Source organism: Callithrix jacchus, chromosome 12, assembly GCF_049354715.1.
Source record: "Callithrix jacchus isolate 240 chromosome 12, calJac240_pri, whole genome shotgun sequence".
NCBI classification, from domain to species: domain Eukaryota; kingdom Metazoa; phylum Chordata; class Mammalia; order Primates; family Cebidae; genus Callithrix; species Callithrix jacchus.
In genome coordinates, this window is record NC_133513.1 from 30,665,315 (window position 1) to 30,689,829 (window position 24,515).

Genomic DNA, 24,515 nt, shown 5'->3' on the forward strand with positions numbered 1-24,515 from the left:
TGGAGGCAGAGCCGAGTGAAGAGCTGCTTCCTGCAGGGCTCTGTCCCTGCCCAGGCAGCCCGTGACTCCCGATGGTCCCAGGGGCAGCCCCACCCTCCCTGGCTAGAGCCCATCTCTGGGAATCTGAGAGGATCTTGGGCTGGAAGGGAGAAGCTGGGGAGCCTGAAGGCCCCACCCAGAGCCCTGCGCACATCTCAGTCTCTGGAAGCCCAGGTGGGGGTGGGGGACAGGTGTCCAAGCTCCAGGACACCTGTTGGGAGGGATGAAGAACACTGTAGGCAAAGGCCAAAAGAGGAGGACCGCCAGGGGCTGAGTGGGTCCAAGGTGAGCAGTGGCCCATAGGACAGGTAAGTGAACCCTCACGGGCATGACTCACCGGAGACCTCACCTCTGTTTGGGGTGCGGCTGCCCCAGGGGCTTGGCCTTTTCTTCTCACACAGCTCTGGTTACTGGAGCTGTTGGCCAGGTCTGGGACAGGAGCCCTAGGGAATTCAATCCCATCCCAACAAAAGGATCACAGATTCCGGCAGGTTGGGCAGGCCATAGGGACCTGGGAGGGGGCCGGGCAGGCTGCCGAGGCTGACAAAAAACCTCCACCGTGTTCTGTGTTCCAGTGACAATGCTCTCAGCTGCCCTGTCACTTACTCTGTGTGACTATGGGAAAGTCACCCAACCTCTCGATGTGTATCAGTAGGAGCCCGTTTAACAGACATATGACCTGGCCCAGCATGGTGGCTCACTCCTGTGATCCCAACACTCTGGGAGACTGAGGCTGAAGGATTACTTGAGGCTAAGAGTTCAAGACCTGATGGGAGTTGAAACTCCCGTCTCAAGACCAGCCTGGGCAACATAGCAAGACCCCATCTCTACAAAAAATACAAAAATTATTCATTGCAGGGCATGGTGGTACATGCCTGTAGTCCCGTCCCAGCTACTCAGGAGATGACATGGGAGGATTGCTTGAGCCCAGGAGGTCGAGGTTGTAGTGAGCTATGATTGTGCCACTGCACTCCAGCCTGCGTGACAAAGCAAGACCCTGTCTCAACAATAACAAAAAAGAAAGGAAAGAAAGAAACATATATGACTCTTCAAAGAGGAATTGAGGAGAGTTTAAGGAAGAAACTATTTATAGAGGTGTAGGCAGGGTCAAGGGAAACCCAAGAGTCCAGGCACGGGTCCTCCCAGCACTTTGGGAGGCTGAGGTGGGCAGATCACCTGAGGTCAGGAGTTCAAGACCAGCCTGGCTAACATGGCGAAACCCTGTCTCTACCAAAAATACAAAAATTAGATGGGCGTGGTGGCACGCACCTGTAATCCCAGCTAGTAGGGAGGCTGAGGCAGGAGAATTGCTTGAACCCAGGAGGTGGAGGTTGCAGCAAGCCAAGATTGTGCCCTTGCACTCCAGCCTGGGTGACAAGAGCAAAACTCCGTCTCAACAAAAAAAAAGGAAACCAAATGATAACACACCCTGGGGCCAGCAATAATGGAGAGCCCTTGCTACCTGCTGGCCTGAAGAGGCAGAGAGAGAGAGAGTAGTTACTGGAAACCAGCAAGAGCTGCAGCTGTGGGAGAGTAAGCTGTTAGGAGCCGTGGCCTTCAATAGAGAAATGCAGCCTTTAACAGCAGAGAGGGAGCTGCAAAAGAAAAATCCCCATCTCACTCTCCTCTAATCCTATTTTATTTTTAATTAAACCAATTAAAAATTTTTAGAGACACGTTCTGTATTTTTTTTTTTTTTAAGAGGGGGTTTCACCATGTTGGTCAGGGGCTGGTCTTGAACTCCCAACCTCAGGTGATCTGCCCACCTTGGCCTTCAAAGTGCTTGGATTATGGGCGTGAGCCACCATGCCCAGCCTAGAGATGTGTTCTCACTATGTCACCTAGACTGGAGTGCAGTGGTGTAATTATAGCTCACTGTAACCTTGAATTCCTGGGCTTAAGTTTTTTATTTTTATGGAGATGGGGTCTTGCTATGCTGCCCAGGCTGGTCTCAAACTCCTGTCTCAAGCTATCTTGCTGCCTCAGCCTTCCAAAAGTCCTGGGATCCTCCCATCCTCTGATCCTCGCCAGCTCTTCTCATTGTTTGAAATCTCCCAGAGGCCTGAGTGCAATGGAGCCCGTTATGTACTCCGTAAAGTTCATTCTTGGGGAACAAATCGGGGTGGAGAGCAGAAATGCAGGGTCAACCAAGAATATTCATACACACATATCTATCTTCTTACCAATAATATCAGCTAATAATAATATTGATCTATGAGTCTAGTTGCCCTAGAAAACAGGCCTAGGCAAAGCCTGCATTTTTGTGCTTGATTGGGAGGTGCAGTTCCAGGGTGGCAAGAGTGAGGGAAAATGAGAAGTGAGAAGGAAGAGGGAAAATGCAAATCCAGCCGCCCAACAACAGACTGGACTCAACTGAGAATCCTGCTTGCCTTAGCTTGTCCACAGGAGATGGTGGAGGTAAATTGAGTTTTAATTTCAGGCTTGTTAACAGTTAGAGTCTCCTGCCAGGCATGGTGACTCACACCTGTAATCCTAGCACTTTAGGAGGCCGAGGAGGGGCATGGATCACCTGAGGCCGGGAGTTCGAGACCAGCCTGACCAACATGGAGAAACCCTGTCTCTACTAAAAATACAAAATCAGCCAGATGTGGTGGCTCATGCCTGTAATCCCAGCTACTCGGGTGGCTGAGGCAGGAGAATCACTTGAACCCAGGAGGAGGAGGTTGCTGTGAGCCGAGATTGTGCGATTGCACTCCAGCCTGGGCAACAAAAGTGAAACTCCATCTCAAAAAATGTAAATATAAATATACTATGAATATAAATAAACAGAATCTCCTCGGCCATTTGTTTAACTTGCTGCTTGGGGAGCTATTTTCCCCTCAAAGGATAAGGAACCAATCATTTAACAAAAACTCAGAAAAATAAGGTAATGGGCAAAGGTAGGAAAGAAGAGTGTGGGTGTCATGAATGCCAAACAAGAATGCCCTGAAGACCCTCACTGATGGAGCGCTTCCTCCAATTCAGTGGTTAATAAACATTTTGGGACCAGGTGCAGTGGCTCAAGCGTGTATCAGCACTTTGGGAGACCAACATGGGAGGATTGCTGGAGGCCAGGAGTTCAAGACCAACCTGGGCAGCATAGCGAGATCCTGTGTGTGGTCGTGTGTACCTGTAGTCCCAGCTGCCCAGGAGGCTGAGGTCCAAGGATTGCTTGAGCCCAGGAATTTGAGGTTATAGTGAGCTATGATTGATTGCATCACTGCACTCCAGCCTGGGTGACAGAGCAAGACCCTGTCTGAGATAAATACATACATCAATAAACAAGCATTTTGGTTTTAGGATCCCCTTACACTTCAATTTTATTTATTTATTTATTTTTGAGATGGCATCTTGCACTGTCGCCTGGGCTGGAGTGCAATGGCCTGATCTTGGCTCACTGCAACCTCCGCCTCCTGGGTTCATGCAGTTCTCCTGCCTCAGCCTCCTGAGTAGCTGGGATTACAGGCACATGCCACCACACCCAGCTAATTTTTTGTATTTTCAGTAGAGATGGGGTTTCACTATGTTGGCCAGATGAGTCTCGAACTCCTGACCATATGATCTGCCTGCCTCGGTCTCCCAAAGTGCTGGGATTATAGGTGTGAGTCACCGCGCCCAGCCCTATTTATTTATTTATTTATTTTGAGACGGAGTTTCGCTCTTGTTGCCCAGGCTGTAGTGCAATGGCATGATCTCGGCTCACCGCAACCTCGGCCTCCCGGGTTCAAGTGATTCTCCTGCCTCAGCCTCCTGAGTAGCTGGAATTACAGGCATGCGCCACCGTGCCTGGCTAATTTTTGTATTTTTAGTAGAGACAGGGTTTCTTCAAGTTGGTCAGGCTGATCTTGAACTCCTGACCTCAGGTGATCTACTGGCCTCCGCCTCCCAAAGTGCGGGATTATAGGTGTGAGCCACCGCGCCTGGCTACACTTCAATTTTATTGAGGAATTCAAAGAGCTTTTGCTTATGTAGGTTATACCTATCAATATTTGCTCACATTAAAACTGAGAATCACTTAAAATACTTATTAATTCACTTAAGAAACAGTAAGTGCATTATATGCTAATGTAAATAGCATTCTTTTTTTCTTGAGACAGAATTTTGCTCTTGTTGCCCAGGCTGGAGTGCAATGATGCAATCCGGCTCACTGAAACCTCTGCTTCCCAGGTTCAAACAATTCTCTTCCTTCAGCCTCTTGAGTAGCTGGGATTACAGGTACCTGCCACCACACCTGGACAATTTTTATATTTTTAGTAGAGATGGGTTTCTTTCTTTTTTTTTTAGACAGAGTCTCACTCTGTCCCCAGGCTAGAGTGCAGTGGTGGGATCTCCGCCTCCTGGGTTCAAGCAATTCTCAGGCTTCAGCCTGCTGGCGCCTGTCACCAGGCGTTTTTATTTTTTTATTTTTTTATTTTTTAGAGACAGGGTTTCACCATGTTGGCCAGGCTAGTCTTGAACTCCTGGCCTCAAGTGATCCACATGCCTCGGCATCCCAAAGTGCTGGGATTACAGGCGCGCACCACCATGCCCAGCAAATTTTTGTATTTTTAGTAGAGACGGTGTTTCATCTTGTTGACAAGGATGGTCTCCATCTCTTGACCTCGTGATCCACCTACCTCGCCTCCCAAAGTGCTGGGATTATAGGCGTGAGCTACCTCGCCAGGCCAAGACAGTGATTCTTAACCCTTTCCCCAACCCAACAGATATGAGAAGTAGGGCTTGCTCTTCTAAATAGCGAAGAGGTTGCTCAGACGTGGTGGCTCCCGCCTGTAATCCCAGCACTTTGGGAGGCCAAGGCAGGTGTATCACCTCAGGTCAGGAGTTTGAGACCAGCCTGGCCAACATGGAGAACCCCCATCTCTACTAAAAATACAAAAAATTAACTGGGTGTGGTGGTAGGTGCCTGTAACCTCAGCTACTTGAGAGGCTAAGCCAGGAGAATCGCTTGAATTTGAGAGGCGGAGGTTGCAGTGAGCTGAGATTGCACCATTGAACTCTAGCCTGGGAACAAGAGTGAAACTCTGTCTCAAAAATAAATAAATAAAAATTAAAAAATAAACAGTGCAGAGGCTCGAGAAAGCAATGGATCATGTGGGAGGAAGGAGAACATTTTCCTCTAGGGAGACAGACTGGAGTTTCTAAGGGAGCAAGTGCAGTTTGCAAAAGCTGCCCAGGTGATTCTGGAAGCTTCATCACTCTAGGATGCCCTTGATTGTAACTAGCAGCCAAGGTAAGGAGGGAAACCCACGCAGGAGTCTCTGTCTTCCAGGTTCAAGGACAGAAAGTAAATTTCTCTTCGGAGCCAGGTGTGCCGGTGCACATCTGTAGTCCCTGCTACTCTGGAGGCTGAGGTCGGGCCATCCCTTGGGCCCAAGAGTTCGAGTTCAGTCTGCGCAACACACGTAGGGAGCTCATGTCTCTTTACTTGGGTATAATAAAATTTTCCTTAACAGCGTCGTTATGGCTGGGCGTAGTGGCTCACTCCTGTAATCCCAGAACTTTGGGAGGCCAAGGCAGGCAAGTCACCTGAGGTCAGGAGTTCAAGACCAGCCTGACCAACATGGAAAACCCTGTCTCTACTAAAAAAAAATACAAAATTATCTGGGTGTGGTGGCGCATGCCTGTAATCCCAGCCACTTGGAGGAGGCAGGAGAACTGTGAATCATTTGAACTGGGGAGGCAGAGGTTTCCATGAGCCCAGATCGTTCCACTGCACTCCAGCCTGGGCAACAAGAGTGAAACTTCGTCTCAGAAAAGAAACAAACAACAAAAAAAAAACCAAAACAAAACAAACTTCATTACGTCAAAAGCAGCAAATAGTTTCATAAGATTTTTTAAATTTTTTAATTTTTTTTTTCATTTCCTAAAATAAAAATCACCTAAAGAAACCAAAATATATATATTTTTTGAGATGGAGTTTCTCTCTTTTAGCCCAGGCTGGAGTGCAGTGGTGTGATCTCAGCTCACTGCAACCTCCACCTCCTGTGTTCAAGTGATTCTCCTGCCTCAGCCTCCCACGTAGCTGGGATTATAGGCGAACACCACCACACCTGGCTAATTTTGTATTTTTAGTAGAGACAGGTTTTCATCATGTTGGTCAGGCTGGTCTCAAACTTCTGACCTCAGGTGATCTACCTGTCTTGGCCTCCCAAAGTGCTGGGATTATAGGCGTGAGCCACTGCGCCCAGCCCTAAGGTTGATTTTTATAGTGCTGCTTAATTTCAGCCTATGACACTGTAAACAAACCACAGTCAATAAAATAAGGATACGCAGTGGTGCCTCTGGGTAAGAAAGGCGATACATACACAGTTCTCTGCTGGTCTGACTAGTGGAAGGAGAAATGATATGTAAAATAGTTTATTAGTTTTCCATGCTGATGTAATAAATTACCATACACTTAGTGGATTAAAACACCACCACCAACTTGTTATTTTACAGTTTCAAAGATTCGAAGTCTGGCATGGGGTGGGGTGTGGTGGCTCATGTTTGTAATCCATCCCAGCACTTTGGGAGCCCGAGGCAGTGGATCACTTGAGATGAGGAGTTCGAGACCAGCCTGGCCAACACAGTGAAACTCCATCTCTACTAAAAATACAAAAACTAGCCGGGTGTGGTGGCAGGTGCCTGTAATCCCAGCTACTCGGGAGGCTAATGCAGGAGGATCACTTGAACCTGGGAGGCAGAGGTTGCAGTGAGCCAAGATCACATCACTGCACTCCAGCCTAGGGACAGCGTGAGACTCTGCCTTAAAAAAAAAAAAAAGAAGTCAAGCCCACGGGTCTTGCTGGGCTAAAATCAAGGTGTCCGTGGACTTTCTGGGATGCTCTAGGAGAGAGCCTTTCCAGGCTCTAGAGCTTGCTTATTCCTTGGCTCCTGTTCCCCTTCCTCCGTCTTTAGAGCTTCTTTGCTTCTCCTTTTTTGCTGAACCATTTTCTCTATTTATATCTTTCCTCTGACAAAAATTAGGAAAGGTTCTCTGATTTTAAGGATTCACGATTGCTTGAGCCCAGGAGTTCAAGGCTGCAGTTAGCTATGATCATGTTACTGCACTTCAGCCCAGGCGACCTAGTATCTAAAAACAAAACAAGGGCTGGGTACAGTGGCTCATGCCTGTAATTCCAGCACTTCGTAATTCCAGCCAAGGTGGGCAGATCACAAGGTGGCCAGAGGTTCGAAATCAGCCTGGCCCACATGTTCAAACCCCATCTCTACAAAAAATACAAAAATTAGCCGGGCGTGGTGGTGGGCACCTGTAGCCCCAGCTACTCACGAGGCTGACTCACAAGAATTGCTTGAACTCGGGAAGCGGAGGTTGCAGTGAGCTGAGATCATACCACTGTACTTCAGCCTGGGTGACAGAAGGAGAGTGTGTCTCAAAAATAAATAAATAAATGGAAATTGGGCATTGTGGATAGGGGCAGAGGGATGGTTTGTGGAACAGCTAATGTACATATGTGAAAATAAGTATTGATGTTTATTTATGAATAAAAGTTCATGTTCATATGAAATATTCATATTCATTCATATGAATACAAATTCACACTAGCTATTCCTGCAGCCAAAAAATGAAAAAAGCTGGTGAAAATCTTGTATTTGAAAGTGAGTGGCAGCTGGGTGCCGAGGCTCATGCCTATAATCCCAGCATTTTTTAAAAATGGAGTATCCCTCTGTCACCCAGGCTGGGTGCAGTGGCTCAATTTCTGCTCACTGCAACCTCTGCCTCCCAGGTTCAAGCAATGCTTCTGCCTCAGAATGGCCAACACAGCAAAACCCCATCTGTACCGGAAATACAAAACTTAACTAGGCATGGTGGCGTGTGCCCGTAGTCCCAGCTACTTAGGAGGCTGAGGCAGGAGCATCACTTTAATTCAGGAGGCGGAGGTTGCAGTGAGCTGAGCTCGCACAAGTACACTCCAGCCTGGGCAGCAGAGTGAGACTCTGTTTCAAAAAGAAAAAAAAAAGCCAGCGCCATGGCTCATGCCTGGTAATCCCAGCACTTTGGGAGGCTGAGGTAAGAGGATCACTTGAGCTCAGGAGCTTGAGACCAGCCTGCAAAACATAGTGAAAGCTCATCTCTAGTCCTAAAACTAAGAATTAAAAAAAGAAAACTGGCAGAAAAGATGAAAGCTAAACATATGCCTACATTTGGACCCAACCATCAAGATCCTAGGTATAGACCTAACAGAAATGAGGGCTCAAGGCATATGCAGAGCATGGCACTTGTAAAAGGTCTATACGCCAAGATACAGAAGATACAAGAGCCGAGATACAGAACGTAAATGTCTGGCCTCAGGAAGATTGATTGATTGTAGCATAGTCCTATAATGGAATACAATGCAGCACTAAAAAATAATGAATTACTGATATGTGCAACAACACAAATGAATCTTATAGAATTTTTTCAACAAGTATGTGTCATACTGCGTGATTCCAATTATATGCAATTTAGGAACAAGCATAACTAATCCCCAGTGGTAGAAGTCAGAATAGTGGCTGAACACAGTAGCTCATGCCTGTAATCCCAGCACTGTGGGAGGCCGAGGCAGGCAGATCACTTGAGTTCAGGAGTTTGAGACCAACCTGGCCAACATGGTGAAATCCTGTCTCTAATAAAATACAAAAATTAGCTGGGTATGGTGGAACACATTTATAATCCCAGCTACTCAGAAGGCTGAAGTAGGAAAATAGCTTGAACCTGGGAAGTGGAGGTTGCAGTGAGCTGAGATTGTGCCACTGCACTCCAGCATGGGCAACAGAGCAAGACTCCATCTCAAAAAAAGAAATCAGAATAGCGGTTGCTTCTGATGGAAGTATTATGTATGAAGGAGCACAGAGGAACTTGCTAGAGTGCAAGAAAGTTCTAGATCTTGAGGTAGGTGGTGGTTACACAGGTATATACACATGCAGTTTCATTGAGCTGTACCCTTCAGGTCAGGACACTCTATGAACATAGCTACAGAGGCTGAGGTGGGAGGATCTCTTTGGGCCCAAGAGTTCAAGACTAGCTTGAGCAGCATAATGAGACCCCATCTCTACAAAAAAAAAGTACACGCCTGTAATCCCAGCACTCGGAGGCCGAGGGGGTGGGGGTGTATCACCTGAGATTAGGAGTTCAAGACCAGCCTGACCAACACAGTGAACCCGTCTATACTAAAAAAAAATACAAATTTAGCTGGGCATGGTGGTGCATGCCTGTAGTCCCAGCTACTTGGGAGACTGAGACAGGAGAATTGCTTGAACCCAGGAGGAGGCGGAGGTTGCAGTGAGCTGAGATTGTGCCACTGCACTCCCGCCTGGGCAACAAGAGTGAAACTCCATCTCAAAAATAAAATAAAATAATTAGCCAGTCATGGTGGCACACACCTGTAGTCCCAGCTACTCAGGAGGCTGAGGTAGAAGGATCACTTAAGCCCAGGAGGTTGAGGCTGCAATGAGCTATGACTGCACCACTGCACTCCAACCTGGGTGACAGAGTGAGATTGTCTAAAAAAAAAAAAAAAAAAAAAGAGAGAGAGAGAGAGCGAGAGAGCAAGAGAAAAAGAATAAAGAAAAAAAAAAAAAGGAACTTAATCATATGGTTTTTCCACCCGAATGAAAAGAGATAAAACTCCAGGGTCAATTAAGGAAAAACCAAATGACTGGCTCCAAAAATGCTTTCTGGGACCAAAAACAGTGGGAAAAGGTGCAGCGTTACATTCGATAACACCAGGGCATGTACGTGTGTGATGTTGTTCCTGAAAGCTTACCAAAATAATGAAATCCTTCAGCATTTGGGAAAATAAGAGAAGCATGCTTGAGCAAAGATGTTGATATTACGTTTCCTGATAAAAGAGATCACGTCTTTTAAAGAATTTTGGTAACAGGTTACTTTTTTCTGAATTGGCTTTGTCACTAAAATGGGTGGTAATCACTGACCTAAAAAAAAGGCTTTTTTTTTTTTTCTTTTGAGACAGAGTTTCACTCTGTCACCCAGGGTAAAGTGCAATGGCGGTCTCTGCTCATGGCAACCTCTGCCTCCCGGGTTCAAGTGATTCTCCTGCCTCAGCCTCCTGAGAAGCTGGGATTATAGGCATGTGCCACCACACCTGGCTAATTTTTGTATTTTTAGTAGAGACAGGGTTTCACTATGATGACTAGGCTGATCTTGAACTCCTGACCTCGTGATCCACCCGCCTCGGCCTCCCAAAGTGCTGGGATTACAGGCGTGAGCCACCGCGCCCGGCCCAAAAAAGACATTCTTCAGATAATCCTTGACAGTATTGTTGCTCTCACCAAACTTCCCAGAGGAAAAGTCCTTCTGCTGACCAGAAGGAGCAGAAGACTGTTTCATAGCTCAAGCACACAGCCACACGCTCTGCACCAGCAAAGCCCGGCAGCGCCCCATCTCCTCATGAAAAGAGGAAGCCAGAAGCTGGGAATCATTCCACTTCTGGTCAGGGCTGTTCTGTGGAGGGCCACACGTCTCCTCAAAAAATAATCTGGGATGTCTGTACTCATGCACACTAGAATGGGTGCCATGATAGAGAACACTGCATTTTATTTTTATTTTTTAATTTCTTCTTTTTTTTGGGGGGGGGAGAGGAAGGCAGGAAGGGAGGGAAGAAGGATGGTAGGGAGGAAGGAAGGGATGAAGGAAGGAAGGAAGGGAGGAAGCGGGGAGGGAGGGAGGGAAGGGAAGGAAGGAAATCAAGCAATGAGAGAGACATTGCCGACCTGGATCTAGAGGCTTACAAGTTGATTTCTTTTTTTTTTGAGAGAAGGAAAGAAAAAAAAAATAAGTAAAGGAGAGGAAGAAAGAGGAAGAGAAAGAGGGAGAGTAAATGGAAATATTGCTTTATTTTGAAAAAAATTGGGTATTAATAATGGCCAATCAATGTTTCATTTAAACTTATGGGTAGGTGTGATGTGGTATTGACAAGAACGTATATTTTGTGTATTTGAAGTAGAGAGCTCTATAAATATTTATTAAGTTTACTTGTTCCGGATCTGAGTTCGAGTCCTTGATATCCTTATTAATTTTCTGTCTCATTGAGTCTAAGTCTCTATGTATCTGGGTGTTAGGATCGTTAGCTCTTGTTGTTGCATTGATCCTTTTACCACTGTATCTTTGTTGCTTTAAAATCTATTTTATCTGCTATGAGATTTGCAACTCCTGCTTTTTATTTATTTATTATTTATTTTTGCTCTCTATTTGGTTGGTAAATCTTTCTCCATCCCTTTGTTTTGAGTCTTTGTGTGTCCTTGCATGTGAAACAGGTCTGGATGTAACATGCCATTGGGTTTTGGCTGTGTCTTTTGATTGGGGGATTTAGTCAATTTAAATTTGATTTAGTCAATTTACTGCCATTTGATGTTGACTGGCTGTTTTATCCATTTGTTGGTGTAAATTCTTCTTTATGTTGGTGCTCTTTACTTTTTGGTGTATTTTTAGAAAGGCTAATACTGGTTGTTTCTTTCTGTGTGTAATGCTTCTTTCAGAAGCTCTTGTAAAGCAGGCCTGGTGGTAATAAAATCTCTGAGTTCTTGCTTGTTCATAAAAGATTTTATTTTTCCTTCAGTTGTGAAGCTTAGTTTGGCTGGATATGAAATTCTGGGCTGAAGGTTCTGTTCTTTGAGGATGTTGAATATTGGCCCCCATTCTCTTCTGGCTTGTAGAGTTTCTGCTGAGAGATCTGCTGTAAGTCTGATAGGCTTGCCTTTGTGGGTAACATGACCTTTCTCTCTGGCTGCCCTTAGTATTTTCTCCTTCGTTTCAACCCTGGTGAATCTAACGATTATGTGCCTTGGGGTTGCTCTTCTTGAGGAATATCTTTGTGGTGTTCTCTGTATTACCTGGGGTTGAATGTTGACCTGCTTTGTTAGTTTAGGAAAATTTTCCTGAATAATATCCTGAAGTGTATTTTCCAGGTTGGATTCATTCTCTCCGTCGCATTCAGATACACCTATCAAATGTAAATTTGGTCTTTTCACATAGTCCCACATTTCTTGGAGACTTTGCTCATTCCTTTTTATCCTTTTTTCTCTAATCTTTTCTTCACGTTTTATTTCATTAAGTTGGACTTTGACCTCTGATATCCTTTCTTCTGCTTGAACAATTCGAGTGTTTAAACCTGTGCATACTTCTCGGAGTTCCTGTATTGTATTCTTCAGTTCCATTAATTCACTCATACTCCTCTGTAAGTTGTCTATTCTCAATAGGATTTCATCAAACCTTTTTTCAAAGTTCCTAGTTTCTTTACATTGGGCTACAATGTGTTCTTTTAACTCACCGAAGTTTGTTATTATCCATTCCTTGAAGAGTGATTCTGTCATCAGGAGGCGCTTGTTCTCCATCAAGCCTTGTTCCATTGTTGATGTGGAACTGTGATCATCTTTAGAGGGAGAGGCGTTCTGATTTTGAGTATTCTCAGCTTTTTTACCCTGGTTTCTTCCCGTCATTGTAAATTTATCCTCCTGCCGTCTTTGAATTTACCAACTTTCAGATTAGGTCTCTTGAGTGGGCGTCCAGGTTGTTAGTTCCCCTGGCCAGAGCAGTGGCGTTAAAACTGAAGGTGCTTTTCTGCCCAGGATTCTCCTGTCTGGCTTCCTTCTTGTATCCGTAGTAGGCGACTCTGCCTTCCCGGGGCTCCAAACCTCGGTCAGAAGGGGAACCGGTCCCATTTACTCTGAGCCGAGCGCTGCCGCACTGAGGTGCTGTCACAGCCGCTGCCCCGGGCTCTGGTGTCATGCTGGGGGGCCGTGCGGGTCCTCCGAACCTGTTTACTCTGCTCCGAGAGCTGCTGCGCCGGCCATGAGAGTCGCGCTGGCCACCCGTGTGTTTCCTCCACTGGGGGATCTTCTGCTCCGTGAGCGACCTGAATTTGTCTGAAAGTGTGGCGTCCTCTAGTTCTCCGCTCCTTCCCTGAGAGCTGCAATCCCGGGATGTTAGCGATCGGCCATCTTGGATCTTTCTCAATTTCTTCTTTTTTAATAAAGACGGGGTTTCACCATGTTGGTCAGGCTGGTCTTGAACTCCCGACCTCAGGTGATCCGCCCGCCTTGGCCTCCAAAGTGCTTGTATTACAAGCGTGAGCCACCACACCAGGCCTTATTTTTTATTTTTCATTTGAGATGGAGTCACTCTGTCACTCAGCCTGGAGTGCAGCAGTGCAATCTCCATTCACTGCAGCCTCCGCCTCCTGGGTGCCAGTGATGCTCCTGCCTCAGCCTTCCAAGTAGCTGGAATTACAGGCACTCACCATCACGCCTGGCTAATTTTTGTATTTTTAGTAAAGATGGGGTTTCCTCATGTTTGCTAGGCTGGTCTCGAACTCCTGACCTCAAGTGATCCAGCTGTCTCAGCCTCTTAAAGTGTTGGGATTATGGGCTTGAGCCACCGCTCCCAGCCACTGCAAATATTTTGGTTTGTAAAACTCTTAAAGGAGGTGTCACTCCTTTCGGAGTGCCTGATGAAGCAGATAATATTTAGTCTGAATTTGAGATAAACAATGAGTTTGTTTTTCTTTACTATAATTAGGTCTCAGGAAATAATAGGAGTTGTATGGAAAATTATTTGTAGGGCCAAATGCAGTGTCTCACACCTGTAATCCCAGCACTTTGGGAAGCCGAGGTAGGTGGATTGCTTGAGCTCAGGAGTTTGAGATCATCTTGGACAATATAGTGAGACCCCATCTCTACAAAAACTTTTTAAAAAGTTAGTTAGATGTGGTGGTGTGCACTTGGGAGCTACTTGGGGGTTTGAGGTGGGAGGATGGCTTGAGCCCAGGAGGTAGAGATTCCAGGGAGCTGTGCCCCTGCACTCCAGCCTGGGCAACAGAGCTACACCCCATCTCAAAAAAATTATTTGTGTTTTGGACAGGCTCAGGGCTCACGCCTATAATCCCAGCAGTCTGAGAGGCTGAGGCAGGAGGATCATTTGAGACCAAGAGTTCGAGGCTGCAGTGAGCTATGACGGCACCACTGCAAAAAAAATTGTGTTTATCTGAAATTAATATTTAATTAGGCACTTGTTTTATTTACTAAATCTGGCAGGGAGTAGTGGCTCATGCCTATAACCCCAGCACTTTAGAGGCTGAGCTTGGAGGATTACTTGAGTCCAGGAGTTCAAGACCAGCGTGGACAACATAACATAGTGAGACCCCATTTGTACAAAAAAGAAGTAAAATAATTTTTTTTGCTAAATCTGGCAACCTATTCCTTATTCCATAACATTGTCTTGCTAAGCCACGATATTGTTGCATATCTGCTTGGAAGAAATCACTTTTTTTTTGAAATGGAGGCTTGCTCTGTCACTCAGGCTGGAGTGCAGTGGTACGATCTTGGCTCACTGCAACCTCCACCTTCTGGGTTCAAGCAATTCTCCTGCCCCACCCTCCCGAGTAGCTATGTCACCACCACGCCTGGCTAATTTCGTATTTTTATTTTTTGTTTATTTATTTATTTTTGAGACAGAGTGTCACTCTGTGGCCCAGGCTGGAGTGCAGTGGCATGATCTCGGCTCACTGCAACCTCCGTCTCCCGAGTTCAAGTGATTCTTCTGCCTTAGCCTCCTGAGTAGCTGCGATTACAGGCATGCACCACCACACCTGGTTAATTTTGTATCTTTAGTAGACATGGGGTTTCACCATGTTAGCCAGGCTGGTCTCAAACTCCTGACCTCAGGTGATATGCCTGCATCGGCCTCCCTAAGTGTTGGGATTACTGTCATGAGCCACCATGCTGGCCAGAATAATTTGTTTTCAGAAAAAACTTGGAGTTAAAATGTTATTCAATGGGGGGACCCCCAGAGTGGTAATATTTGAGAGATTATTTTTGTTTGTTTGTTTGCTTGTTTGAGACAGTTTCACTCTTGTTGCCCAGGCTGGAGTGCAATGACGTAATCTCGGCTCACAGCAACCTCTGCCTACTGGGTTCAAGTGATTCTCCTGTCTCAGCCTTCTGAGTAGCTGGGATTACAGACATGTGCCACCAAGCTCGGCTAATTTTGTATGATTAGTAGAGATGGGATTTCACTATATGTTGGCCAGGCTGGTCTCAAACTCCTAACTTCAGGTGGTCTGCCCACCTTGGCCTCCCAAAGTGCTGTGATTTCATGCATGAACCACGGTGCCCGGGAGGAGAGACTCAAGATAAAACTGGGAAATGTTGTGTGTTGACTCCACGCTTGACTGATACGATCAAGACGTCCCCTTGGCGCTCCCTCTCGTGGCAAGAAGAGGAACTACTCCTTCAATTTCATTCTGCCGGACACTGCCCCCACTCCCCCACCCTCCCCACCCACCTCTTGGTCTCCAGGGATAAGGCTGTTACCAGGTCACCACCTGTGTTTCCCATCCTTTTCCCCAATACAGTCCTGACCAGCTGCAGCCTATCAGAGCCAGAAATTGCCCCAGGACTTAGTGCTTTAGTCTCAAATGAGTTGCCCCACTTCAAGGACACCTCGATTTGTGAGATGCACTGTTTTTTTTTTAGACAGAGTCTCACTCTGTTGCCCAGGCTAGAATGCAGTGGCGCAATCTTGGCTCACTGCAACCTCTGCCTCCCGGGTTCAAGCGATTCTCCTGCCTCAGCCTCCTGAGTAGCCCGGATTGCAGGCACCCACTGCTGCGCCTGGCCATATATATATATATATATTTTTTTTTTTTTTAAAAAGATGGGGTTTCACCATGTTGGTCAGGCTGGTCTTGAACTCCCGACCTCAGGTGAGCCGCCCACCTTGTCCTCCAAAGTGCTTGGATTACAGGTGTGAGCCACCGCGCCCGGCCTGCCCGGCTAATTTTTGTATTTTTAGTAGAGATGGGGTTTCGCCATCTTGGCCAGGCTGGTCTCGAATTTCTGACCTTGTGATCCATCCACCTTGGCCTCCCAAACTGCTGGGATTATAGATGTAAGCAACCTCGCTTGGCCCCCAAAAAATTACTTTAAAAAAATTTTATTTTTGCCAGGAGTGGTGGCTCATGCCTGTAACCCCAGCACTTTGGGAGGCCGAGGCAGTCAGATCACTGGAGGTCAGGAGTTCAAGACCAGCCTGGGCTAGTAAAATCCCATCTCTGCTAAAATACAAAAAGTAGCTGGGTGCAGTGGCGCATGCCTGTAATCCCAGCTACTAGGGAGGCTGACGGTTGAGGATCACTTGAACCCAGGAGATGGAGGTTGCAGTGGGCAGAGATCATGCCACTGCACTCCAGCCTGAGCCACAGAGTGAGACCTTGTCACTAAATAAATAAATAAATTGCAATGCTAGTTTGGGCATCTGTAATCACAGCACTTTGGGAGGCTGAGGCAGGAGGATTGATTGAGGCCAGAAGTTTAAGACCAGCCTAAGCAAACAGTGAGACTCTATTTCATATTTTAAAAAATTGGCTGGGCACAGTGGCTCATGCCTGTAATCCCAACACTTTGGAAGCCCGAGGTGGGTGGACATCGTGAAATCCCTTCTCTATTAAAAAAAAAAAAAAAAAAAGTCTGGATGTAGTGGCTCATGCCTATAATCCAAGCACTTTGGGGCCAAGGCGGGTGGATCACCTGAGGTCAGGAGTTCAAGACCAGCCTGACCAACATGGGGAAACCCCGTCTTTAAAAAATAATAATAAAATAAATAAATACAAAAATAGCCGAGTGTGATGGCAGGTGCCTGTAATTCCAGCTACTCAGGAGGCCAACGCAGGAGAATTGCTTGAAGCTGGGAGGCAGAGGTTGCAGTGAGCAGATATCGTACCACTCCAACCTGGGCAACAGAGTGAGACTCCATCTCAAAAAAAACAAAAACAAAAACCTGGGTGAGGTGGCTCACTCCTGTAATCCCAGTACTTTGGGAGGCCAAGGCAGGCAGATCACCTGAGGTCGGGAGTTCAAGACCTGCCTGACAAACATGGAGAAACCCTGTCTCTACTAAAAATACAAAATTGGCTGGGTGTGGTGGCACATGCCTGTAATCCCAGCTATTCAGGAGGCTGAGGCAAGGGCATTGCTTGAACCCAGGAGACAGAGGTTGCAACGAGCTGAGATCATGCCATTGCACTCCAGCCTGGGCAAGAAGAGCAAAACTCTGTCTCAAAAAATAAAAAAAGGCCAGGTGCAGTGGCTCAGGCCTGTAATCCTAGCACTTTGGGAGGCCAAGAGGGGCAGATCACAAGGTCAGGAGTTGGAGACCAGGCTGGCCAACATAGTGAAACCCCGTCTCTACTAAAAATACAAAAAATTAGCTGGGCGTGATGGCACGCACCTGTAGTAGCAGCTACTCAGGAGGCTGAGGCAGAATTGCTTGAACCTGGGAGGCGGAGGTTGTAGTAAGCCAAGATGACACCACTGCACTCCAGCCTGGCAACAGTGCAAGACTCCATCTCAAAAAAAAAAAAAAAAAAGAAAAAGAAATGAATTCAAGATGACAGAGGAAAACTCTCACCTGGAGTTTATTTGAACTATTTCAATATAAACACTACTTGTTGTCTTAGACTAGTAAAAACAAGCTCTGAAATGTAAAACCCTGGTGAATTATTACCCCATCATTTCACTACATTTAGATACATTTTATTCAATAATCAGCAAATGGTTTTTTTTTTTAAAAGATGGGGTTTCACCATGATGGCCAGGCTGGTCTTGAACTCCTGACCTCAGGTGATCCACCCATCTTGGCCTCCCAAAGTGCTAGAATTATAGGCGTGAGCCACCGCAACTGACCTGATTTTTTTTTTTTTTGAGACAGGGTCTCTTCTGTCACAGCTGGAGTGCAGTGACAAGATTGTAGCTCACTGCAGCCTTGACGTCCCAGGTTCAAGCAATTCTCCTGCCTTATAACTTCCCCAGTAGCTGGGATTGCAGGAATGTGCCACACCCAGCTAATTTTGTATTTTTAGTAATTTAGTATTTCATATTTTTGTCATTTTGTATTTTAGCCTACTGAGTAGCTGGGACTACTTGGATGCTACCACACCCCGCTAGGTTTTTAAAATTTTTTGTAGAGATGGGGGTCTTGCTATGTTGCCCAGGCTGGTCTTGAACTCCTGGCCTCAAGTGATCCTCCCACCTCGGCCTCCTGAAGTGCTGGGATTACAGGCTTTGGGAGAGCAAGGCGGGAGGATCACAAGGTCAGGAGTTCGAGACCAGCCCGGCCAACATGGTGAAACCCATCTCTATTAAAAATATAGAAATTAGCTGGACTTGGTGGTGCACACATGTAGTCCCAGCTACTCAGGAGGCTGAGGCAGGAGACCACTTGAACCTGGGAGGCAGAGGTTGCAGTGAGCCAAAGATCATGCCACTGCACTCCAGCCTGGGTGACAGAGCAAGAATCAACAAACAAACAAACAAACAGAAAACCAAAACTATTATGTTACACAGAGAGCGACATAATTGTCCCTGGTAGACTAAAGTAAACCACACCTGGTTCTCCAATTTACACTCTGTCGTGGTTAGGTTTTTAGGTGACCTGATAATGTGTTTCTTCTGCCACCAGGGAGAAAAAACACATTCACCTAAAAAATACTAAAGCCAAATTTACTGATAAAAATGTCTTCCTGTTTTGATAAGCGTCATCAGGTTAAAAAACACTCTGAGGCAGCTGGGTGTGGTGGCTCACACCTGTAATCCCAGCACTTTGGGAGGCCGAGGCAGGTGGATCGCAAGGTCAGGAGATTAAGACCATCCTCGCTAACATGGTGAAACTCTGTCTCAACTGAAATACAAAAAAATTAGCTGGGCATGGTGGCACACACCTGTACTCCCAGCTACTCAGAAGGCTGAGGCAGGAGAATTGCTTGAACCTGGGAGGTGGAGGTTGCAGTGAGCTGAGATTGCACCACTGTACTCCAGCCTGGTGACAGAGGGAGACTCTGCCAAAAACAAACAAAAACCCTCTGAGGCTGGGCGTGGTGGTTCACGTCTGTGATCCCAGCATTTTGGGAGGCTGAGGGATGAGGATTTCTTGAGTCTAGGAGTTCCAGACGAGCCTGGGCAACACAGTAAGACACTGTCCCTAAAAAAAAGTACAAAAAACAAAAACCCTCGAAATGAGATGGAAATCTTCCAGCTTTATTATGTAATGTTTTCCTACAGCCTTTTTATTTTATTTTATTTATTATTTTTTAAATCAGGGGGTGGGAGAGTCTCACTATGTTGCCCAGGCTCATGTCCAAGTCCTGGGCTCCAGCCATTCTCCAACCTTAGCTTCTCAAGTTGCCGGGATTACAGGTCTGCGTCACCATGCTCAGCTCCTTTTTAATTTTTAAGGCAAAACTTTACAAAATAATTTCTTTTTTTTTTTTTTTTTGAGATGGAGTTTCACTGTTGTTACCCAGACTGGAGTGCAATGGCACGATCTCGGCTCATCGCAACCTCTGCATTCTGGGTTCAAGCAATTCTCTTGCCTCAGACTCCCGAGTAGCTGGGACTACAGATGCACACCACCATGCCCAGCTAATTTTTGTATTTTTAGTAGAGAAGGGGTTTCACCTTGTTGACCAGGATGGTCTCGATCTCTTGACATCGTGATCCACCGGCCTTGGCTTCCCAAAGTGCTGGGATTACAGGCGTGAGCCACCACGCCCGGCCACAAAATAATTTCTTATGAAGCTATCACTAAAGAAAGAAAACAGGGGCCGAGCTTGATGGCTCACGCCTGTGATCCCAGCACTTTGAGAGGCCAAGGTCGGTGGATCATGAGGTCAGGAGTTCAAGACCAGCCTGACCAACATAGTGAAACCCCATTTATACTAAAAATACGAAAATTAGCCAGGCATGGTGGTATGGGCCTATAATCCCAGCTACTTAGGAGGCTGAGGCAGGAGAATTGCTTGAACCCAGGAGGTAGACGTTGCATTGAGCTGAGATTGTGCCACTGCACTCCAGCCTGGGTGACAGAGTGAGATTCTGTCAAAAGAAAGGAAGGAAGGAAGGAAGGAAGGAAGGAAGGAAGGGAGAAAGACAGTTACTAAATTCTCTGGTTTATAAACAGCTAAAAGGCAGGAGCCTTATGGCAAAATTCTTTATGTTTTGCGGAGACAGCATCTCACGATGTTGCCCATCTCCTGGCCTCAAGTGCTGGGATTACAGGTGTGAGCCACCTTACCTGGCCACAATATTCACATACACACACACACCCATAAAAGGTCATCTCTTGGAATTTCCAAGATTGAATTTTGTTTCCAACTAAGCAGTTTTCCTGTTGTGATTATTGGGGGAGGTGTGTGTATGTCTGTGTGTCTATGCATTCTCGGCGTGTGTAGCCTGGCCAGACTCATCTTGGCAACCCACCAGACTTTGAAGATTTAGTATGAAAAGAAAAGGCTGGGCATGGTGGCTCACTCCTGCAATCCCAGCACTCTGGGGCCCAGGAGCTCAAGATCAGCCTGGGCAATGTTGCAAAACTCTGTCTCTACTAAAAATAAGAAAATTAGCCAGGTGGTGTGCACCTGTAATCCCAGCTACTTGGGAGGCTGAGGTGGGAGGATTGTTTGAGCCCAGGAGTTGAAGGCTGCAGTGTGCCATGATCCCACCACTGTACTCCAGTCTGGGTGACAAAGACCTTGTCTTTAAAAAAAGAAAAAGTAAGGCTGGGCGCGGTGGCTCAAGCTTGTAATCCCAGCACTTTGGGAGGCCGAGGCAGGTGGATCACGAAGTCAAGAGATCGAGACCATCCTGGTCAACATGGTGAAACCCCATCTCTATTAAAAATACAAAAAATTAGCTGGGCATGGTAATCCCAGCTACTCAGGAGGCTGAGGCAGGAGAATTGCCTGAACCCAGGAGGCGGAGGTTACAATGAGCCGAGATTGCGCCATTGCACTCCAGCCGGGGTAACAAGAGGGAAACTCCATCTCAAAAAAAAAAAAAAAGTAGCTCCTAGAAAATTTAAAATTATATAAGTAGATCATGTGGCTCAAAATAGTTCCCTTGAGACATCCATTTGAAACAAAATTTTAAAAATATGTGTGAATTTTATTTCAGCTGTCCCACAGATAGTCAGAACTCTTCTCAGTAGTTTTACCTGTATCTTCCTGGAAATATTTGCAAATGAATCTGATAAAAGAGGACACATATATATTTGGCATGTTAGGGTTTAAATCTCCTTGCAGGGTCAAGCATAAACAAGTTTCTTTTTTTTGTTTTTTCTTTGAGACAAGGTCTCTCTGTGTCACGCAGGCTGAAGTGTGGTGGCACAATCATGACACTGCAGCCTTGAACTCCTGGGCTCAAAGGATCCTCCCTCCTCAGCCTCCCCAGTAGCTGGGACAACAGGCATGCACCACCATGCCACCTAATTTTTTTTTTTTTTTTTTTTGAGGCAGAGTTTAGCTCTTGTTGCCGGGTTGGAGTCCAATGGCGTGATCTCGGCTTGCTGCAACCTCCGCCTCCTGGGTTCGAGCGATTCTCCTGCCTAAGCCTCCCGAGTAGCTGGGATTACAGGTATGTGCCACCACACCCAGCTAATTTTGTATTTTTTTTTCAGTAGAAACCCCCAAATTTTGTATTTTTTGGGGTTTCTCCATGTTGGTCAGGCTGGTCTTGAACTCCTGACCTCAGGTGATGCACCAGCCTCGGCCTCTTAAAGTGCTGGGATTACAGGTGTGAGCCATTGTGCCTGGCCTACTTTTTTAAAGTTTATGTAGAGAGGGGGTCTGGCTATGTGCCCAGGCTGATCTTGAACTCCTGGGCTCAACTGATCCTCCCATGTCAGCCCCCCAGAGTGCTGGGATTACAGGTGAGAGCCATTGGGCTTAGCCTCAAGCATAAGGAAATTGCTTCGTTCTTTTGCATGTTTGTTCAGAAACCCCAGTACTGATACCCTCTCTCACCTTTCTCCCTTTTCCTGTTTAGAGCCGGAGAATCTATAGCCCTGAGTCCTTGAAAAAGACAAATGATATGAAACTGCTGACAGATCCTTTTACATTACACTTTTGTTTTATTTTTATTTTTCATTTTTACTTTTTTGAGACAAAGTCTCACTCTGTTGCCTAGGCTGGAATGCAGTGGTGCAATCTCAGCTCACTGCAACCTCTGCCTTCTGGGTTCAAGTGATTCTCCCACCTCAGCCTCCCAAGTAGCTGGGACTACAGGCATGTACCACAACACCAGGCTAATTTTTTTTATTTTTAGTAGAAACAGGGTTTTACTGTGTTAGCCAGGCTGGTCTTGATTTTCTGACCTCATGATCTGCCTGCCTTGGCCTCCCAAAGAGCTAGGATTATAGGCGTGACACCCGCATCCTGTTTGTTTTTTGAGGCTGACTGTTCCTTACCTGGGCTGGAGTGCTATGGCGCCATCTTGGCTCACTGCAACCTTTGCCTCCCAGGTTCAAGTGATTCTCCCACCTCAGCCTTCTGAGTAGCTGGGACTACATACAAGCATGCGCCACTATGCCCAGCTAATTTTTATATTTTTAGTGGAGAAGGGAGTTCACCATGTTGGCCAGGCTGGTCTCGAACTCCTGACCTCAGGTGATCTGACTCATGCCTATAATCCCAAAATGCTGGGATTATAGGCATGAGTCACCATGCCCGACATGCTTTTTTTGTTTTGAGAGATGGGGTTATGTTCTGTGGCCCAGGCTGGAATGCAGTGGTACAATCACAGCTCACTACAGCCTGACCTCCTGGGCTCAAGTGATGTCTCCCACCATCTCAGCCTCCCAAAGCTCTGGGATGACAGGTGTCAGCCACCACGCCTGGCCACACTGAATTTTTGTGAACCAGGTACCAGGATGCCCAGTTTGTCTCCCTGGGACCTTTAACCTGTTTGGAAGTGAACCTGGCACAATGATTGATCAGTTTCCCATCTATCACTGTGACCATTGCATACCTTACCCCAGGCCCTTTTCCTGCCTCCAGGGAGACTTTCTGCAGTTCTCCCTCAGACCCAACAAACTGTGTGGCTCTTTAATAGCTGGTCCAAGCAGGTTTTTTCTTAGCACAGGCCAATTATCTGCCTGGCATTTACTTTCCCAGTCTGTTTACCATGCCAACCTCTACCAGAGACACAAAATCTGAGTGGGTCCCTTGTAGGCAGGGGCACTTCCTGTCCTGGGCACTGTCCAAGGAGATAATAAAGCAATTATTTCTTGCTTGAAGCAGCACATCTTGAAGGATGAGCAAGAGAGAAAAGGTCATTTATTCATGCCTACTATGTTCGAGGCCCAGTTAAGGGTAATTTGCAGATGGAAATGTTGTGTAATATTCCCAGTAGTTGCTTTTTCTTCAGACAGTTCTTGCTCTGTCTCCCAGGCTGGAGTGCAGTGGTGCAATCTCCACTCATTGCAACCTCTGGCTCCTAGGCTCAAAAGATCCTCCCACCTCAGTCTCTTCAGTAGTTGGAACCACAGTTGTGCACCACCATGCCTGGCGAATCTTTAATTTTTTTTTTTTTTTTTTGAGACGGAGTTTCGCTCTTGTTACCCAGGCTGGAGTGTAATGGCGCAATCTCGGCTCACCGCAACCTCTGCCTCCTGGGTTCAGGCAATTCTCCTGCCTCAGCCTCCTGAGTAGCTGGGATTACAGGCACGCGCCACCATGCCCAGCTAATTTTTTTGTATTTTTAGTAGAGACGGGGTTTCACCATGTTGACCAGTATGGTCTCGATCTCTTGACCTCGTGATCCACCTGCCTCGGCCTTCAAAGTGCTGGGATTACAGGGTGAGCCACCGCGCCCGGCCTATTTTTAAATTTTTTTGTAGACTGGTTTCACCATGTTCAAGACCAACCTGGGGTCTTGAACTCCTGGACTCAAGAAATCCATCTACTTTGGCCTCCCGAATTGCTGTGATTATAGGTGTGAGCCACACCACACCTGTTGCTTTTGAGTGATGTGAAATAGCAGGTTGTCTCAAACCTGACGGCCTCTGCTTAGGAGTGTGACCACTTTGTCCTGCATGAAATCCTCTGTCCAGGGCTGAATTCAGGCGGAGCGAAATTCAGCTCCTGGTCTTTTCCCCAAGCCTTGGGCCCTGTGAGGGGTGGGGGGGCTGTTTCTGCCTGGAGGAAGGGATGCCCTTTCCTATTTGCACAAAGATATGTAGTAGGCTAGAGGTGGGACCTGGGTCTGGCCAATGCTGCACTCTCACCATCCCTTCACACAGCGACCTGGGCCGGAGTGCTCCTGAGTGGGCGGGCAGGCTTGCCTCCTCTTCCTCCCTTGCCCTTCTGCAGAGACCCAGCTAGAGCAGTAGCGCACATCTGTGGTCCCAGCACTTTGGGAATCTGAGGGGGGAGGATTGCTTCAGGACAGGAGTTCAAGGTTACAGTGAGCTATGACTGCACCACTGTATTCAAGAACTTTGGGCAACAGAGTGACATCCTGTCTTTAAAATTAAGTACATACACAGAAGAACCCAGCTAAAGTGCTAGGCCAGGACGGGCTCTGCTCAAGCTTGCTCTCTTCTGTTTGTTCAGTTTTTATCCTGAGAAATGCCTCATTCACTCCGTTGAAATGTCAGCTCCTCACTGGGCACAGTTGCTTATGCCTGTAATACTAGCACTTCGGGAGGC